Here is an 11,951-nt window from a genome sequence, read left to right as displayed (position 1 = left end):
CAGTGAGGCAATACTAATGAAATCTACTTGTGCCTTTTTCTTTCATAATGGCTTTTCCCCCACATCTACTGTATTCATGGAATAAATGTTAATTCAATGCAGGGCTTCCACAACAGATTCTCTTTTGCAGCATGTAAGAAATAAGGAGACAAAGACATTTAAAGAGATGCAAAAGTCCGAAAAGACCCTTATCATTCCTTCCTCCCACATGCACATACTAGTTCTGTTTTTGTTCTTCTGCTTGAAAGAATTTGTTCAGATTTTTCTTTTCGGCTACTGCAATGAGCTTTTTAAAGAATATATGCATTTCACTTTCCTTTGATTTATTTCTGATATGGTCTTCAGTGGATTCAATTCTGAAAGAAGTATTTTTTGAATCTTCACTTCCATGCAAGAAAGTGAGAATTCAGGGCAGAGTAGACTGCTCTGCTGGTTTTCTGAGTGAAAGGGAACACCATACCTGTCTCAGCAGCCCCCTGTGACTGAGGTGTCAGATAAATTACTTGATTATTATTTTTGTTAATTATGGGATTTTTTGATTCCATAGCAGAGTGTGAATTAGAGGGCAGAGCCTTTATAAAATGCATTTGTAGAATTGATATTGGCAGTTCTTAGAGCTGAGATTTGCACTAGTAGAGTTAACTGTAGAGTTGCAGGAATAAGTAATTAATTTATGACTGCCAGGAAGTCCCAGTTGTTCTGTTTCTTCCCTCTAGCTGCTGCCAAGAAAGATGGTCTCTGACAGAAAGTTAGTTTCCAGCCAACACTAAAACTGAAGAGAGAATTGATGATGCAGGATTTTGTTGTACCCAAAAGGTCAAAGTTTCACTTCAGATGGCTTTCCAACATGGTTTCCCAGAGTCATCCTGTATCTTAATATAACAAGTTACTCTGGATCTAATGAAGCAGATAGTCCTGCTCACAAGTACTGAAGAACCTTGTTCTTGTATACAAACTAAACGTTAAACAGAATTGGAATGAGATGCTTTTATCATCTTCAGTGAAGCATTTTATTTGCTAGTTGTATTCTTTTTTTTCCTCTTTTTTTTCTGTAATTATTTTCCCATTTGACATAGCTTTTAAGATCTGTATAAATACAACCCACTAATGGGATGATGACTGTCTTTTAGTGCATTTCAGGGTGAGGGGGGTAGATTGAAATGGGGAAGGTGTGGGTCCAAGCTCAGGAAATCTCAAAATTCACCACACAGAATTGCTTCCTTCTGCAGCTCTTGGCATAGAGCTGTGCAGTGTGTTCCTACAGCACCTCAATCCTAAACTAACAGGAGGAGGTCTGGGAAGCAGTTGATATCCTGATGTGATGCTAAGGCTGCTAAACGTAGAGATGATGATAGTCATTTTTCTCTTGGTAATTTATTGCTTTTGGAAAGTTAGTTTTATGGTTGAGCTTCACTTCAGAAAAGCTGTTTTGGCTGCATTTAAAGCAATGCTACTCAAGATTATTTTCCACAAGAATCAAATGTGAGATTGGCTATCTGATAAAAGCATATTTGTCATAAAGTATTTAATAGAGTAAGACAACTGTTCAAAAGTAGGATTTCGCTTAGCATGGTTACAGCCTTTATTGGTGTCAATGCAAGTTAGAAGTAGCAAAGCTGAGAACCTGACCAGCGTGGAGGATATTGGCCATGTCGCAGGCAGCGCTGCGAAGCGATGCAATGCCACCTAGGTAGTGAAGAAAACAGCATTTTCTTCAAAAGGCTCGCTTGTGTTTTGGGTCCTGAATATTGTTCCCTCTGCGCTGTCTTCTTCCATTTGCTACTGGTTTACAGTTGTTGAATGTCTCAGAGTGGTGGCTGAAGGTGGCAAGGGAGATGCAGAGTCACACAGTAACAGACTTATTCAGGATTTAGTCTTTTGGCTTGAAACTGGAATTATTCTATTTCCAAGAATTTTGCTTAGCTGTGAAAGGAGTTACTGAATTACTAATGGCTTTGCACCATCTTGTTTCTGCCCTTTTTTGGGAATGGGGAGCAGAGAGAGGAGGAAGGTAGAAGGGCATGTTTAATATAAAATTCTTCCTTACTACAATGTCTGTGGTACAGATGGGGTATGAAAACTGCATTTTCACAGCTTCACTTCGAATGGCAGTTAATGTCAGCAATACTTTAAGCCTGTGATATGGCTTACTATATTTAATACCTTAAGACATCAGGACCTACTCTTCAAAGTGGGCTTGACTAATACTTCAGGCTGTAAGCTTTCTCAGACTTGGGTTGCTAATCTCTTGCAATGTACATTCATCCACTGGTGGTGTGTGAAAAGGAGGTTTGCAACCTTACTGTTTTCCACTTTGTTTTTAGAGTAGTAATTTTCATTTTTAAATTAAAGCATATTCTTCCAAGCATATAAATTGTCTTCTCCATGTAATACAGCTGCAGAACTAGCAGAATCATTGCTCAGGTCTTTGTTCCTTAATGTAACTTGGTGACTGATAACAATTGCTATTCTTCTGCAGGGGGAAGGTGTGTCCAATTGCCGTTAATATTTGAATGAAGGTCTTTCTCCATCCTCCTGTGGTAGCTGGAGCTGGTGAGGGTGCCTGAGAGGGAGCTGCATCCTACTGCAGTCCCTGTTTGCACTCGGCACACTGATTATGGAGAAATTTGGGATTTGCTGCTATAGTTGGATCCAATTTAGTTGCTCCCAGGTTGTGCATAAAGAGCTTGCAGAAAATTTGTAAGGATGAACTCCTCTGGTATTTTAGTTCCTGAATTTGGCAAGTCTCTGAGTTTACAGCAGATGAGGATTTTGGGGGGTTTAACTCCCCGCCCCCCCGAGACTTCCAATCTAGGCATGGTGATAACTGAAGGCATTTCTGTAAGAAGTGATGTCCCTTACTGAGTTTCAAGTCCCAAAAGCACAAGGCCATTGCAGCTTTTTAAAGGAAGGTTCTCCAGCATGAAGTAAAGACAATGCATGAGAAGTTGAGGCAGAAAGTATTAAGTCTAAGCTACCAAAAGCTAGTCTTTCTCTTTGGAAGTAGTGGGTGAATGTAAGAGGTGGGCGGGTGCACAATGCAATGATGAACTGGCACAGCCAAATTTAGAGACTGGTCATCTCTGAATCGCTTTTGCAAACTGTGATTCATCAGGGAGCTATTTCAAGCATTTGGTCATTCTTTATAACGTGTACTGTGTAAAGTAGGACAAGTCCTGGTATATAAAATAGCATTTTACCTTTAAATTTCGAGATCCAACTGTCTCAGACTTGTCTTCATTGTGCCATCGTGAATTGTAGAGTGGAGATCTTGATACTGTTACTTGCAAAAAGAGGAAATTCTCAGTTCTTGTATTGCGATCACGTGCATTAATCTGCATGAGAGCATTTTGGCCATATGTGGTATGAACTTTCTGTTCTCTGAGACTCCTTGCCCATGCCCCCATTACTCATGCATACATGTGCATGTTGCTTTCCACCCAAACTGTGCCTCCTTGATGTCTCATGTGTTTGCCAGATGTCAGCTTTCCAGCAGGGACAACAAAGAAAGCACGGGTGGCCAACAGCTTTTGCATAAATGCAGGCAGGAGCAAGACGACAGAGACAAGGGATCTTTATTTTAAAATGTTCTTGAAGTGTAAATGTTAAATTGCTGCTTCTGTGGTAGTGAAAGATGCCTTAGGATCAGAACTAGTGAACTGTTATATATCAAGGGTATAACTGAGATATGCTCTGTAGAAAAGCATAGAAGATATTTCCCAATCGAGCTTTTTTCTTGTAGTTTATACAGTCAGTGCGATGAGGTGGATACAGAGGGCCATTGGCGAGTGCAGTTTCTCAGATCCCACAGGTGAGCCTTTCATCCTGACCTGCAGCATCGCTGGTGGCTGCTGGAGCCAGGTGACCACTGCGATGTTTCGCTGTTGTGGTGTGTATTCGGTGAAGGCTTTTTAGTCTTCGTCTCATTATCCATCAGTGTTTGCATGTGTGTGTACGAACACAAACCCATGCTTGATCTTTTCCATAGCCTAGCTGTATCTTGGCCTTGTTCTACAAAGAGGATTTTTTTCATTGTGCTGCTCAGACTGGAAAAAAGTGTTTCCCTTATTCCGAAAATTATGGTGTGCAGAAGACTACACAGGCAAGGCTTGATCTTCCTCTAAACATCACTGACACAAAGAGAATATGAAATTTCCATTAATTAATTGATCCATATTAGTTGTTCAAATGGCAAAAATAGAAAAATGAGATGCTCTTTAGCTGAACACAGAGGTATGGGAAATGCTGTGCATTTTTCATCATTAGGCAGACATAATCTACCTGAAGTTGGATAACACAGACATGAAAGGCTGAATGGAGATACCAATATGTTTCCAAAATAGCTGTGCAGGTGTTCCTGAAATGTTGTTTGAGCAAACAAATGTATCTGTTGTTGGCAAGTTGTTCCCATTCTTATTTACTTTTAGTCTGAAGGGAACAAAAGCACATTATAGAGCTATAGCACCATTCAAATGCTGGGAATCAGAAGCTCATAAAAAAAAAAAATAAATGGAGATTGTATTGCAGAGGAGAGGAAAACTTTGCAGCCATTAAGACAACAGAACAACTCCCTGCATGCAGTATTTTTTGACCAGAACCCTGAGGAGGCACTTGAGGAATGTTGTCAAAATACCACAGGCTGAAGACCTATTTTTGTTTTTATACAAATTAAACTTTCTTTAAAAATAATTCTAAAAAAAAAAAAAAAATTGGAAGAGCTCTTAGCTGCAAACTTTCTTCTGAAGGGTCTTTTCTTCATGTACAACCAAAAGTGAGAGATATCATTAAAGCATATGTATTCAAAAATAAGGCCAAACTTCTAACCTAGTCATCATTCCTTAGCTGAGAAGCCTCCAGCATGCAATACTACATGTAGCACTAATGCCTACCAGGTCTCATGCCTGGCATTAAAACTCTATGGCAAATGAGTTATTCAAAGTTAATAGGAAAAAAACTAGACAAGTATAGAGACAGGTGGGATTTTGACAGATTTCATGCAGGAAGTGGAACTGACTGCATTTGTGAATGCAGGTCGCTGATGTAGGTATTAATTTCAGCTAGAACGAGTATGTCTGTAGAGTTCCAAAGTGTCCGTTGCTTGCAGGTACATAAGAGCTGATAACAAGTTTGCAAAATACTTACACCTAAAGTGCTAATTTATCTGCTTCCTGCAAAGCAGATGATGCTATTTTATATCGAGACCACTGAGTCCAAGGTCAAGAGGACATACGTCCACCATTCTGTTCTCTTGGTTTTCCTGGACAAGCTCCACCTTTAGGATAAATAAGTTGTTGAATGGAAGGCTTATCTCAAAGGATGCTGAAATCTCACCTGGCTTTTACAGTTTGGAATTAAGACACCTTCCTTGTGTACAGGGGCGACTGAAGCTTTTCTTGTCTTGGTATTTTAGAAATCCAGCCAGAGCTCTCTGTTTCTGATGCATTTCTCGTAAACCTGTAGGAGCAGGCTGGCAATTGTAGAGTAGCACCAGGGCTTGATGGACATCCCAGCAGGGGCACTAAGACAGAGCAAAGCCGCTGGAAGAGGGAAGGCTGGTAGCGTACTCAGTGTGGTTTTTCATGACATTGATCTACGATGTTTTACTATGGCCTTTTTTTTTTTAAAAAAAACCAAAAACTTGGGGAATGAAGGAAACTAATACAGTTCTTGAACAAAGTAAATCACAAGAACTATGGAAATGTGTTAAGACATGAGAAGCGAAGGCTTCTTTCCAGGAAATAGATAAAATACATAATCTGAGTGTTCAAACATAAAGAAATTCCTGCTGACAAAGTATAGGAGGTCTGCAGTAAGCAAAGATTATTCTTTGTGCTGGAAATGCCCTTACAGAATTATTTGATTTCTTTAGATAATGGAGTTAAACATGCACAAAGTAAAATTGTAGCTCTTGCCTAAAACAAAAGGAATTGGTCTCATAAGGCTGAAAAATATTTCCTCACGAAGAAACTTTAGAGAAGGGTACTCTCACATTTATTATAAGTCACTCATACATAAATACTACTACTGTATAGTTACTTTATAAATGTAGGTTGGTTTTTCTTTCCCATATGTAAAAATACTGCTTCTGCTCTTTCATTTTTGATGTGTTTATCGTCAAGCTGAAGATTTTATGTGCAGCATTCTGTATTATAGTGCTGCTACTTTACTTCAGAGACAAGCCAAGGAAGTTCTTTCAGACTGAATGTCTTCCACAGAATATTTGCTCATGACAAAAACTTATAGCAAACTTTACTGGATTTTTATCTTTTCTCTTTTAAATATCTAAGAAGAGATAAGAGTGTTTATTGATAATCATAGGAATATTTTGCTTTCACTAACAAAGCTTGCAGATCCAAGAAAAAAAAGCCCAACCTACTGAAAAAAACCTGGTTTGGGATTCAGTCTTGCTTTTCACAAGGAAAGAAATAAAACTGTGTTGGTGGTTTCTGGTTTTGTTGTTGTTGTTTTTTTTGGTTTTTTTTTTGTTTGTTTGTTTTAATAATGGGGACCACTGATGGTATGCAAAGCAAAGGTATAAATCTTCATGCATAGGAAATGAGTTTAGAAAAAGTGCAAAGCAGTGGAATTGAGTAAGCTAGCGACAACATTGCATATCATGCTCTACCATTCATCAGAAAAATAGCATTAAATGTAGTGTCTTTTTTCAATCTAGATGCCAAGCTATAATGGACAGTGAAATATATTGATAATGTCAGAAATTATCAGATCCTCTGCTTTCTTTTCTTTTTCTGCTCTAAGGGGCTGAATCCCCAACAAACATCTCTGCTGTCATTTGTCACGTTTGGTCAGCTGAAACACTGAAGATTATTCATAAGGCAACTAATAGAAACTCCTCGGTTGCCCCCGCCCCCAACTTAAGTTTACTCGTTATGTTTCCTTTTTATCAGCTTTTAGATGACTTTTTGGTTCATTATTTTTTTAACTGTGCTGTGCTGCCCTTAGTGTGTGTTGCTTGGTGGAATGTCTCATGGTACAAGCGGAATACTGAGACATGGCATTTCTCCATACTTCGTGCCAAATTCTTTCTTGAATCCAGTATTTTCCTAAATGCCTGTGGTCCACTGGTAAAGTGATTATAGAGATGCCTGCAGTCCTTCCTTACCACTTTATTAAACATTTCACTTCTCCTTTCAAATTCCTGGAAATTGGTTGTAGATACAGACCTTCTTTCTGCTTTCGCACCTGGCTTTAGTTCAGCATGTTGGTAGCCCTCTGTATAAAATGAACCTTGATAAAGAGAATATTCATCCTTTTCAGCTAGCTTTCCAACCTCCTAAGTATTGAATTATGAATGTTTTTCTTTGTAGCAGAGCATTGTGGGAGAGGAGAAAACGCTCCAATGACACAGCCAATGCCATTGGCAATATAAATGCTGCTTAAATGTGAGGCATGGTTTCTTCATGGTATGCTTGCTTCTCCAGACTCCAGCTCCTCTCTTTGTCTCCATCCCTCCTTCAGTTCAGAAATAAATGTATTCAAACCAAATGCTAAAGAAAACCTTCCCTTTCCTTTTTAGAATAGCAATAGGTTCAGGACCGTGTAAAGACTTGCATAGATCCTGGACTAAGGGCATTGCACAGTGTCAATCTTGTACTTAGTTATTGCTCTGGAAATTATTTGAAGAAGTATTATAACTCTCTGAACTGAACTGCTGCCCTCTGCAAGTTGGAGTGGATTATGCTTTGGTTAAATCATCACACATGAAGCTCAAAGAAAGCCCTCTGCAATATTTAACAGTGCTTTGTGTGCTCATTTTCTTTAGAAGTTGGGGCAGAAGGCTATTAAAAATCTCAAATTCACTAAAGTTGAACCAAGAATAACAACAGCAAGAAAAAATGCTTATAATTTAGGAGTGAGTTTTGTGTAGTCCCACAAAAACCTTCTGTCTGCTAAGCTTCTGGTCATTTATTTGGCTCTCTGGGTATGTATTGAGTAAATATACCACAGCAAAACATTTTAATTCATTTGGTGGTTACTTAAGGCAGCTTGCAAGAATAATCTTAAAAGCTCTGTTAACTAAAAAGGAAATAACAGTAATTTTAACACAAGTAAAATAGCACTACGTATGAACAATAAAATAGCGAGATCAGTTTGGGGGCCATGCCTGCAAATTGCTGAATTTCTGCACATCTACTTAAGCTTCTTGTAAATGACCTTTCTCAATTTAATTTCATAGTCTGTTCTATAAAATGTCTTCTGTAATTTGCTGGGGAGGTCAAAGTATTTAACCTGGTTGTTAAAACTATGAGCAAACAGAGACAGTGGAAAGAAAAAACGCTTTGCCTTACATATATACCTTTTCCCTGGTGAGTAGAAGTTGAAGGTAAAATAGTGCCTTTATACTCACTCTGCCATCCTGTGGCCAAAATCGAATTTTACAGATGCTTAATAAAGACAGGCTGGGGTCTGGCTAATAGAAATTAGGATAGACGTAATAGCTGCAAAAATACTTAAACATAATACTTAAGATACTCTTTTAGAATTCAAGTCTAGTAATATGTTCACGTTTGGGCAGTGTGCATTTGTACATGTATACCTAAAAAACCTTGAAAATGCTTGCATACTCTACTACTTAGGTAGTAGCTGCAATTTATAACCTGAGAGAAGATGAAACAGTGTCTGGCAATAGAGCAGTACTTGTATAGTATTTCATCTAAATGCATCAAAGTATTTTGTAAGTAGATGGGAAAACTGAAGCTCAGAAAAACTGATTTGTTTGTACCGTTTGGCAACAGATCTGGGAAGAGGCTGCAGAGTCTCAGTTTGCAGCCTTGGCTTTGACCTCCAGCCGAGTGACTCAATAGCCAGGCGAGCATCCGCGATTCATCCCACCGCCTTCCCAGCAGCCCTGCTCGAGTCTGGGGGCGGTGGGACGGGAGGGGGCTGTGAGGAGGGACATGTTGAAATACCAGACAGAGCTCTCTGCCAGCTTGACGTGCAGAGCAAAAAGAAAGACAAAACTTTCCCAACAAGCTGATGTCTAGTGCAGGATCTCATCCCTGGTCCTATTCTGTGCCTTTCTAAAAATGGCTTCTGGTATGAAACAAAAACCTCCCGGACTGTAGGAGCCAAGAGTGACGCCAGCCAAGGCGATGCCGTGGGAGCATCTCCTCCCTTCCCTTGTCTTGTCTGCGGGGAACCCTCCACCTCCCTGTGCTACACACAATCTCTCCTGCACCTGGCACTTACGCACTCGTTTGACATTCTAATGAAATGTTATTTCTGACTCTTATGCTGCTGCTTGAATATTAATATATAGGGGCTGTGTTAATACATGATGGAGCAAATGACTTGTTCATTGTTTTCCTAGATGTTGGTTGGATTGGCTGTTTCAGTATGGTGCATGTGGTAAGTATGAAATACCTGGAAAGATGGGATGCCTTTTCCAAACTTTTCTGCTAATCATTTGGATGTGAGAAAACATCCATTACCTTCTGGAATTAAATTAAATTTCACCTTGTTTCTTTGAAATCACTTACTCTTCCAAAGATTGAAACCCTGATTTGATATTTTTCTGTTTTGTTTTTGTTTTGCTATCTCTAGTCCTTACCAAAACACCATCAAATATTTCAAGTGACCACCAACATATATGTTTGGTTTTACCTTGTCAAAGCCAAGTCAAAAAAAAAAAGAATATAGAACTTAAGACTATATTAAAATATATATTTGCACAGAACCGTTTCTTGAAGTCTTTCAACAACAAGAGGTAGATGGATAGAGCCATTTTCATCAGCTCTAATTTGATGGGTTTGCCTACTCATTTTAGTCAAGTAGGGAAAAGTTAAATAGAAACTGTATACTTCGGGGAGTATATTAACTGGTTATGTGGTTTGTAGGCTACAGAGGAGAAGACAAAATGGAAAAATGATTTACATTTTACACCTTAAAACTGTAAAATGCTTGGGCTATTATGTTTTATAAATATTCATTGTTAATAATAATTCTATTTCCCTTAACTGCACTGGACTGGATCTCAAGCTGCTGACTCTGATAGCACAAAGATTTCACTTTCTATATCTCATAAATTCTCTGTTGGCAAAGTTCAGTTGTTTCAATGTAATTTTGTTGTCAAAGGAAGTCATTTTCAGAAGAGGCGGCAATTTCTTAGTGAGTAAAGCCAGTCTGAGTTTTTTGGTTTGGCATTTGAATTTACGGGTGTGACAGATCAGAGAATACAACTACAAAATTGTTTTCTTATTAGAGATTATTAACTCCCTCTTCTATGTGAGCTGAAAAGTTACAATTTTGAACCACGTGGAGCCTTTTCCTGCTGTGGGTTTTTTGAAGATGTGGTGAGTGGGAATAGCATTTTTAAAATACTAACTGGAAAATAAAGAAATTCCTAAGTTAGCCTTAAGGATTTTTTGCTGGATTGGTCTTTATCTTGTTTGATGGTTACTTAAGATTCTGCTCCTTCTAAATGCACTTAAACCCCAAAGGACTATAATGGGTTAAGAACTTTCTTTCCTATAAGAATGAAAAATGTGGCGGGTATCTGTTTAATTACCCAGGGACTTCTGTGGTTGCCTGTACTGAGTCAGGTTAAAGCTGACTTCTGGGGCGAGGGGGGAAGAACAGCTTTCCTTAAGCAGCAAGCAGGGTGCTGGAAAAATTGAGGTACACTGAGAGGCTCTTGTGCCACCTGTCAGCTCTGTTTCACAAATCCCACGGTGCTGGTCTTCTCCAGCGTCCCACTGGACGCCGTGGTTATCCTACGGCGCTCTGACCACAGCTGAGCTGTCAGCTGGGTACATCATGCTGTGCTTATCTCAAGAGGTCATTCTTGGCCAGGGTTGAATACAGGTCTGACAACCCAGATAGGTCTGAAAGTATGAAGCAGTTCTGGAGAGACCAGGCTTTTGCCACATCAGTGGGAAGTTTAGAGATGCCGAGTGAGCTCAGTTGTGTGCAGGGCTGTTGGGTGGGCAGTGGGAGACCTGTTTGTTTTTGTGGCTCTGCTCTCCCTTGACAGCCATCCCTGCTGCGGGAGCGGAGGAGGAGGAGGTGTGGATGCAAGGGACGGGACTGCTATGCCACTGCCAGAGGATCCGCTTCCTGTATTGCCCGCTCAGCTGTGTTGGACTCAGGTGACACGGCTGGGAAGCAGCAACTGAAATGTCCTGTTGCCATTTTTAGTCCTGACTGACATTTATAGCAGCAGGCCCAGGAGATGCTTCTCAGCTCAGAGTGAATGAAGCGTCTAAATCAAGAGCTGTACGGCTGCTAATAAAGCAGCTGCTTACTCATCGGATCTCGCCTCCTTGCAAATTCTTCACATCTCTGGCCAGGTTTCATTTCCTAGATGTATGGAAAGTATATATCCATCAAGGAAGGTGCTATTAAGGACAAATAAATGTCTGTGTGTAGTATATTTTATTTGAATTGTCACTTGGATGGAAGCACTTTCAGAAATGGCTTTTTAACTGGAAGACTGCGCTAGAGCTGAAGTGATTCCGAGGAAGAATAAAGCCTGTGAAACTCACTTCGAGCAGGGCTGGAAAGAGGCAGTAATTTGTCCCTTGCTCCATTATATAATTTGACAGTAGGTTAACAGTGCTTTCAGCTGCAGAACCAGCTCTTCTAAAAGCAGTTTGTATGGACAACAGATTTTCCTGTGTCCTGAATTTTGTGAGGGCTGTGGGCTCCTGTATTTGCAGCCCGTGAGGAAGAAGCTCAGCTCGGAGGCACATGCCCAGGACACAGCCCATGAACCAGCCTGCAGCCAGGCAGCGGGCTCTCCCCACCCCGATGGGAGCCCCTGCCTCCTGCAGGGAGGCGTTGGGAGCTGGGAAATGGAAACCAAGCGATGGGTGCTCTTGGCAACATGCAGATCTCTGTCTTCTTATAAAACCCGCATTTTACTGCCCCTCGCTTTCTACCTCACAAAACAAAGTAAATATTTGTGCTGCATCTCTCTCCATCTCCGCATA

Source organism: Grus americana, chromosome 9 (genome assembly GCF_028858705.1).
Source record: "Grus americana isolate bGruAme1 chromosome 9, bGruAme1.mat, whole genome shotgun sequence".
Lineage (NCBI taxonomy): Eukaryota > Metazoa > Chordata > Aves > Gruiformes > Gruidae > Grus > Grus americana.
This window is presented reverse-complemented; position numbering follows the sequence as displayed.